The sequence below is a fragment of the Elaeis guineensis genome, chromosome 14, assembly GCF_000442705.2.
Source record: "Elaeis guineensis isolate ETL-2024a chromosome 14, EG11, whole genome shotgun sequence".
Taxonomy (NCBI): domain Eukaryota; kingdom Viridiplantae; phylum Streptophyta; class Magnoliopsida; order Arecales; family Arecaceae; genus Elaeis; species Elaeis guineensis.
In genome coordinates, this window is record NC_026006.2 from 47,690,071 (window position 1) to 47,698,547 (window position 8,477).

The following is an 8,477-nucleotide window of genomic DNA, read 5'->3' on the forward strand; positions in this document are numbered from 1 at the left end:
CAAGCACAAAAATCAATGTTCTTCTTTGATTTATGAATGTTTTTAACAAAATATTCCACTCGATATCATATGCAGACAATCATCTCTTCATAACCCTAATCAAATATAAAAATCATATATAGAGAAATTACCGATAATCGATCCTGATAACACAAATCTAGGACCTCTCTCAGGATTAACCAAAATTAGGATTTGTTTAAGTATCTGGACCCTCCACTGATCCATAAGACTTCTAGAGAGAGGAAATCCATGAAGAGAGAGAAAATTTTAGAGAGAGAAAGTAGAGAGAGAAAGTGGAGAGAGAATCTTCGTATCCTTCTGATGAGGCAATCATGGTCGAGATCATCAGAGATCCTATCAGGGTGACTCAATATGAATCAAGTATTACAAATTTCGAATAGGATCGGACTGGGATCAGATCTACCGCATGAATTTCGGAGCAATCTCAAATCATCATATTTTTATTTCAAATTTATCCTAGGGTCTGTGATACAATCAGAGAGAGAGTAGGAAGATTCTGGAGAGATAAAATCCATAAAAAGAGAGAAAGATCTAGAGAGAGAAAATAGAGAGAGAATCTAGAGAGAGAAAATATAGAGAGAAGGTAGAGAGAGGAGAGAGGAAAGAGAGAGAACTCTCATTATTATTTTTTTTCTTTTTCTCTTTCTCTTTTTCTTTTCTTTTTCTTTTCTTTTCTTTTCCTTCTTCTTCTTTTCTTTTTCTTTTTCTTTTCCTTCTTCTTCTTCTTCTTTTCTTCTTTCCCGTGGGTTGTTTTGACCGAAACAGGGGATCGTGAGGTCTCCTTGTTGGTTGGCCGACCGGCGGTGCAGCCGACGTGGGGCGGCCATCGGCAAGAGGGGAGGCAATCCGGCGGCAAGAGGAGGCCAAACCGGTGGTCGGCGGTGACCACCGGCGATGGAAAAATGGCAAAAAGGAAGATTCTTCCGCAACAAAATCCGACGACTCTGGTCACCGACGAGCGTGCACATCGGCACGGGAAGGAAGGGGGAGGAGAGAGGAGGGGGAGGAGGCTTACCTCCATTGCCGGCGAAGCTTTTCCAGCGAGAAATTGGACGGCACAGGGATGGTCTTCCGTGAAAATTTTTCGGTGATTGCCGCCAATCGAGCTTAGAATCCTCGGTGGAAGGAAGAGAGGAGGGATCTCCTCCTTAAATAGAGCCGGAGAGAGCTCATCTCTGACTCCGATTGGGAGCCAACGAGAGGAGGAAGAAGACTCCCTCCAGGAGTCTTCTCCCCTGTTTTCTATTTTTTTTTTTTTATAGGCCGTGGCTGATTCTGGACCCAATTTGGGCTGGGGTGTTACATTCTCCCTCCCTTCAAATAATTTTATCCTCGAAATTAAGTTATATTGTTTGAGATATATTTCAAAGTATACATTCTTCATGTCATTCTCAAGCTTACAATAATGTCTTATATATATTATTTATTTCTCATGATCTTGTTATAACAAAAATTATTTGAAATTTTAAATTCATCTCCTCTTATTGATTTCTCAACTTTTTGAAAAATTGTAATATTTTGGACTTATATTAATATACCACCGTTATTTGTCTAATACATTTCACTCAAAATTTATAATTATTTCAGACTATCCTTGATAGAAAATAAATAAAGGTCAAACATCGGACACTCTTCACAATCATCGATTTCTTTCTTCACTTGATCTTCCAATAAATTTTATATATAGACTCTCATCTTAAGAAAAATCTCAATCTTCTATATCAGTTCGAGTAACAATATTAATTTTTTTAAAAAATAAGATCTATGTCAGGATATTCTAAGTTTGAACTAATATCAGAACTATCAAGCTGTTAATAAACTTGAGATATCTAAAATTTTTTGGCATTATCTACAATGAAACAACCTACTGACAAAAATTATCCGACTATGATCAGATTAGATCAAAATTTATAGCATCCTTTCATTATCACTAAAATCTTTCCTTATTTGCAACTAATATATTTTATCATAATATCTTTTGATTTAAAAGATTAATATTTCTAATCAATTCAGACCATCACGCTTTTGCTGCGCACTCTGATCTCAACTTACCAAATTATATAAGTCTATCAAAGATAAAAAAATATCCTTATATGTTAGATCAATCCAGGATAGATCCAACCTTCAAATTTCATATAAGACTTAGGGCAAAATTTTAAGTTTCTTTATCTTTACTACCTTTGGGTATAGCATATAAAAATTAAATCTTGATCTACTTCCTATATTTGAAATCATTGTATAAGTTTCATCACTTTTCAAGAATCCAACATGTCTAGAATTAATTGGAGTTAATCTTAGATTTACCTTACAATCATTTAGATAATTTCTAAATCAATCTTCCTTTTTAAAAGAATTAATTCTAACTTGACAAACTAGAAGAACTCAAGCCAGCATCCTTAAGTAGAATCAACTTGATTATTTCTTATAGAACTCCCTTCATCACAATCCCTTAATATTAATCAATAAATCCATACAAAATCTTATCCCTTGTATAAGTCATTCAAAATTTAACACTAGCAAGATGTCTTAGTTCAATTTAAAAAAAATCCAAACTTTGACTTGAATAATTAATACACTTCATCATATTCAACAATCACAAGAAAAATTTAAAAAAAATCTAATACAAAGATAGTAATACAAATTATTAAAGATTTCATCATAACCTGCATATCATACTCTGACAAAATAAATTTTTTTTTAATTTAATAATAATATCAAAATAGTTTTGATCCACTTAGAAAAGTAAACTTTTGACTTGAAATTCAAGCAACTTGAAAGATCGAGGAATTATATTCAGAATATGATATTTTGAGTAACCAAAAATTTCACCAAAATGTGTATCTCATATTCTCATAATAAAATTCAAATATATATATATATATATTATCTAAGATTGAGTTTCATATATGATCCTCTTATAGGTTCAGTGTTCAAAAATATTTCTCTCTCATATGATGTAATTTCTTCTTAGACCATACTCTAATTAACTTTCTTTGATAAGTCCAAAATTTATAATGTTCAGACAATTATCATCGAAATTAAAAAAAAAATCATGATCTTTAATCATATAAATTTTACATTCCAAAATCATCTAGTATACTCAACATAACTTATCAATACCTCCCACTTCATTCCAAGGTCAACTCTTTTCATACTTAGGTCAATCTTACTAATTAAAATCTAAGATATAACTCGTCAATTCTATTATAGATATCACATGCCACTTATGCATAAATTTTATCTTAATATCTATTGATTCGAAATCTAATTACTGAATCATTTATTTTATGTCTATCATGTTCCTTATGATCATAACCTAAGTTTAGATATTACTAAAATTATAATTCTGAATAATTATAACCTTAAACTCAAATACCACTTAAATCATATTTTCTACTGATCATAACCTAAACTCTAATATCATTCTATCATATCTTTAATGATCATAATCTTAAACTCTGATATTATCAATCATACTCTATTGATTATAATCCCAAAGTTTTGATATCACTTATATGACAATCCCTAGTGACCTTAAACCTGAGCTCTAGTACTGTTCTGTCATATCCTAATCACTTGTATCATTATCTCCAAATAAACGTAACCTAACCTCTAAGCTCAGATACCACTCTGTCACATCCTACTGATCTTATATAAAATTTTAATATCTCTTCATAATCTCTGGTGATCTTAAACCTGAGCTATGATATTATTCTATCACATCCTAATCATTTATATCGTAATCACCAATGATCATAACCTGGCTCTGATACCATTCTGTCACGCCAAGAACCCAACATTCGGGTCGGATACGTGATGGCCACACACTCCTTAGAGCAAGCCCTAAAGAATATGCAAGGCCAAAATAAATCATTACAACTTATCAACTATAATAATTTATTTCAACAATAATTCATAAAACCTTGCATAATTACAAATTAAATTTCTTCAATCCTCTGATCAGGTATCAATGGTACTCTATCTATGCATCCGCTCACTCACAAATCCATACCATAGCCAACCATGGACATCTTGTAACTCTGAAAAGAAAAGAAAGATGAAGGGTGTGAGCTTTACAGCCCAATAAGAATTTCCATATCACACCAATATAATAATATAGTCTGAAAATAAAGATGAGCAATAACACATAAAAGCCGATGTTCACTGTCCAGAATACTGCAAACATTGATAGATTATCTGTTTTATCAAAAGAGATGCATTATCATATGTTAATAAGTGAAACAATTTTATTCAACAATTGTTTCATGTCTTATCTTTCTATTTTCTTCTATTATCACATCATCTTTAATCCTTTCTTTTTGGCTTTGGCTTTAGCTTTGGCTTTGGCTTTGACTTTGGCTTTGACTTTGGCTTTGGACTACCAGGATCATGCGACGATCTTTTATTCGGATCGATTTCTGTGATCTTCCTCGGATCGAAATATTCATGATCTTTCTCGGATCATAGTGGCCATGATCTTTCTCGGATCAAATCATTCATGATCTTTCTCGGATCAGATTCTTCATTGTTGGGTGGATGTCTGGCCAGGACACCACCTCCCAAGATCCTTTCAGTACCACGCGATGCAGCAGGAAGAAAGAAGAAACAAAACAGAAGGAAAAACAATCAAAATACGTGGATCAGCCACAAAAGGGCTCGCCTCCACGGGGCATGCAAACTTCACTATGAAAAGAAAATTTTACAAGAGGAGACCTCACCCTCAACCCTTGTACACCCAATTCTCTCTCACATGAAGTTTCCCTCACAAAAGCTCTCTCTCTCTTGGAGACCCCCCTGAACCCCTGAAGAGCCTGGCGACCGCTGTCCAGGAGCCTCCTGCTCCTCTCTCACAGCGCCTCACGCCTCTCTCTCTCTCCTCTGGTTCGTATGGCGGCGAGAAAACCGAAAAACCCCCTCGTTCTTTGCTGTGTCTCAGGCCTTTTAAAGCCTTAAACATAGGTTAGAGGGTGATTAGGAATCCTTAATCAAGCCAAATCACGTCCCAAGCCGTCCGATCAACACCGGGAGCTCTCTGGACCCTTAGATCGCGCTCCGGTCCACGGAATAGGGCCGTGGACCGCGAGAATCGAGTGGGAAACGTCCACGCGGTCCACAGGCCGCGCCGTGGACCACCCGGTCCACGGTGGACCGGGGCAAGGGCCAGCAGGCCGCTGGGTCGCGCGTCCCGCGCGGGCCTGGGCCTGGGTCGCGCGTCCCGCGCGGGCCTGGGCCTGGGACGCGCGTCCCGCGCGGGCCTGGGTCCCGCGTCCCGCCCGGGCCTGGGTCCCGCGTCCCACGCGGGCCAGCGGGCCTGGGACGCACGTCCCGCGCGCCGCCGCCTGCGGCCGCGCCGCTGCCGCCCGCCGCCGGTCGCCGGCGGTCCTCCACCGCCTCGGTTTTCGTGCTATCTTCGAAAGCTCGTATCTTCTCCATCCGAGCTCCGATTCAGGTGATCTTGGTCTCGTTGGACTCCGTTTTTCGCCGCGAACCTCACTGTGGGCTCAATGTGGGCTGAATCTCGAGGCGTCAAATCCTAACAATCTCCACCTCGACTCGATATTCGGCCTCCTCCAAACTTCGAGAGCATCTGGATCTCCTCGCCCCCATGCCCTGGGGCAATCGCCTGCTGATCATGGATGGGCAAACATGGGAGTCGAGCCAGGCTGCTCGATCCCATCTCCGTCGTATGCTGTGCTCCTCCTGACCTGAGACCTGCTCGGGGCATCATCCTGCGGCAATAGGAATCTTACCTTGCGACGTCGCCTCTCGTCCTCCCGAGTCTCTTGTCTCGTGCCCGATCCACCTCCTGGAGCTCCACCTCGCTCTGGGCTCCACCTGGCTCCCGATGCTCCACCTCGCACTGGGCTCCCTGCCAGGTAATAATGTCCTCTGCTCCCCTTCTTCCCCTCCAGCACAATCCTATCACCGCGTAGCACCCTCAGGATTCCTCCACCAGCTACCGTCCTGTAGCCTCTCGAATCCAGTCTGCTAAGTGAGATAAGATTCTGCCTGAAATCGGGTATGTATCGGACCTCCCCCAATCTCCTCACTGCACCGTCATGTGTCCTCCAGCTGACCGTCCCAATGCCTCTGATCGCACAGCTCGATCCATTCGGCAGATATACAGTGCTCTCACTGTTCTCCAGGGAGTCAAACTGCTCCTCTCTGCAACACACATGATAGGGGCATGCAGAATCTAATATCCACTGCTGGGAAGAAGTAGATACCTCGTCAGATATCTCCAGGACATCTCCATCTGAATCGCTGCCGGCCGTCGCTACAGCAGCCACCGTCCGATTTTTCAGTTGAGGGCAATCTCTGGCTAGATGCCCCAACTCTTCACACCGGTAACACCTGGTTTTGCTCAAGTCCCTCCTGGACTTAGACCGCCCTCGACGCGATCTCCTGTCGCTCCGTCTACCGCCTCCTGCACCTCCAGAAGCCACCAAAGCTGAGCTATCGACACCTGAGCTCGAAGCTGGGTTCTCCCTCCTGAGAACCTCGTTCTGGAGTATCGCCGCGGTGACCTCGTCCATCTTGATAGTGCTCTTCCCCACTAGAAGAGCAGTCACCAAGGACTCGTACGAAGAAGGAAGCGACGCCAGCAAAACCAGCGCCCTGGTCTTCTCCTCAACGTTCTCGCCAACGCTGAGAAGGTCGGTGAGGATCTTCTGGAAGTGGCTCAGATGCTCCTGCACGCTCTGTCCCTCAGTCATCCGCAGTTGGTAAAACTGCCTCCAGAGGAAAAGAGTGTTGGTGAGAGACTTCGCCATGTACAATTCCTCGAGCTTCGACCACAGCACCGTCGGGAAAGTCTCGCTCAGCACATGGATCACCACCTCATCCGCCAGGTACATGCGGATGGTACTCACCGCCTGCATCTGTAGCCGTTTCCAATCCCGCACCTCCATGGTGGTCGGTTTCTCATCGCACAAGAGAGCATCGATCAACCCCTGTTGGATGAGCACGTCCTTCACCCTTGCCTGCCACAAGGAGAAATTGCTCTTACCATCGAACTTGTTGATCTCCATCTTGATTGTTCCTGTTTTCTCCATCTTCAGTCTTGCTCACCACCACTGCAATCTGCGTCCTTGTACCGCCTTGCTCTGATACCACTTGTTGGGTGGATGTCTGGCCAGGACACCACCTCCCAAGATCCTTTCAGTACCACGCGATGCAGCAGGAAGAAAGAAGAAACAAAACAGAAGGAAAAACAATCAAAATACGTGGATCAGCCACAAAAGGGCTCGCCTCCACGGGGCATGCAAACTTCACTATGAAAAGAAAATTTTACAAGAGGAGACCTCACCCTCAACCCTTGTACACCCAATTCTCTCTCACATGAAGTTTCCCTCACAAAAGCTCTCTCTCTCTTGGAGATCCCCCTGAACCCCTGAAGAGCCTGGCGACCGCTGTCCAGGAGCCTCCTGCTCCTCTCTCACAGCGCCTCACGCCTCTCTCTCTCTCCTCTGGTTCGTATGGCGGCGAGAAAACCGAAAAACCCCCTCGTTCTTTGCTGTGTCTCAGGCCTTTTAAAGCCTTAAACATAGGTTAGAGGGTGATTAGGAATCCTTAATCAAGCCAAATCACGTCCCAAGCCGTCCGATCAACACCGGGAGCTCTCTGGACCCTTAGATCGCGCTCCGGTCCACGGAATAGGGCCGTGGACCGCGAGAATCGAGTGGGAAACGTCCACGCGGTCCACAGGCCGCGCCGTGGACCACCCGGTCCACGGTGGACCGGGGCAAGGGCCAGCAGGCCGCTGGGTCGCGCGTCCCGCGCGGGCCTGGGCCTGGGTCGCGCGTCCCGCGCGGGCCTGGGCCTGGGACGCGCGTCCCGCGCGGGCCTGGGTCCCGCGTCCCGCCCGGGCCTGGGTCCCGCGTCCCACGCGGGCCAGCGGGCCTGGGACGCGCGTCCCGCGCGCCGCCGCCTGCGGCCGCGCCGCTGCCGCCCGCCGCCGGTCGCCGGCGGTCCTCCACCGCCTCGGTTTTCGTGCTATCTTCGAAAGCTCGTATCTTCTCCATCCGAGCTCCGATTCAGGTGATCTTGGTCTCGTTGGACTCCGTTTTTCGCCGCGAACCTCACTGTGGGCTCAATGTGGGCTGAATCTCGAGGCGTCAAATCCTAACATTCATGATCTTTCTCGGATCATATTTTTCCACACATAAGCTTGTGGGGGCTGTCCCAGGTATAAGCTCCTAGCAAGCTATTCCACATGACAAGGCCAGTCCAAACCAAATTTTTCTTTCTCTTCATTTTCATGAAACTATAATATTTGACTTCATTAATCAATTCAAATTTTGTAGTGTAATAAATATGTCATACCCATATAATCATGCCATCAATCGCTGATACATATGTATTGATATAACATACTCATGCTCAAAATCACATAAATAAATAATAGTGTCTCAGATATAACAAATTCATCGATCTCAAATCCAATGATGCAAAAT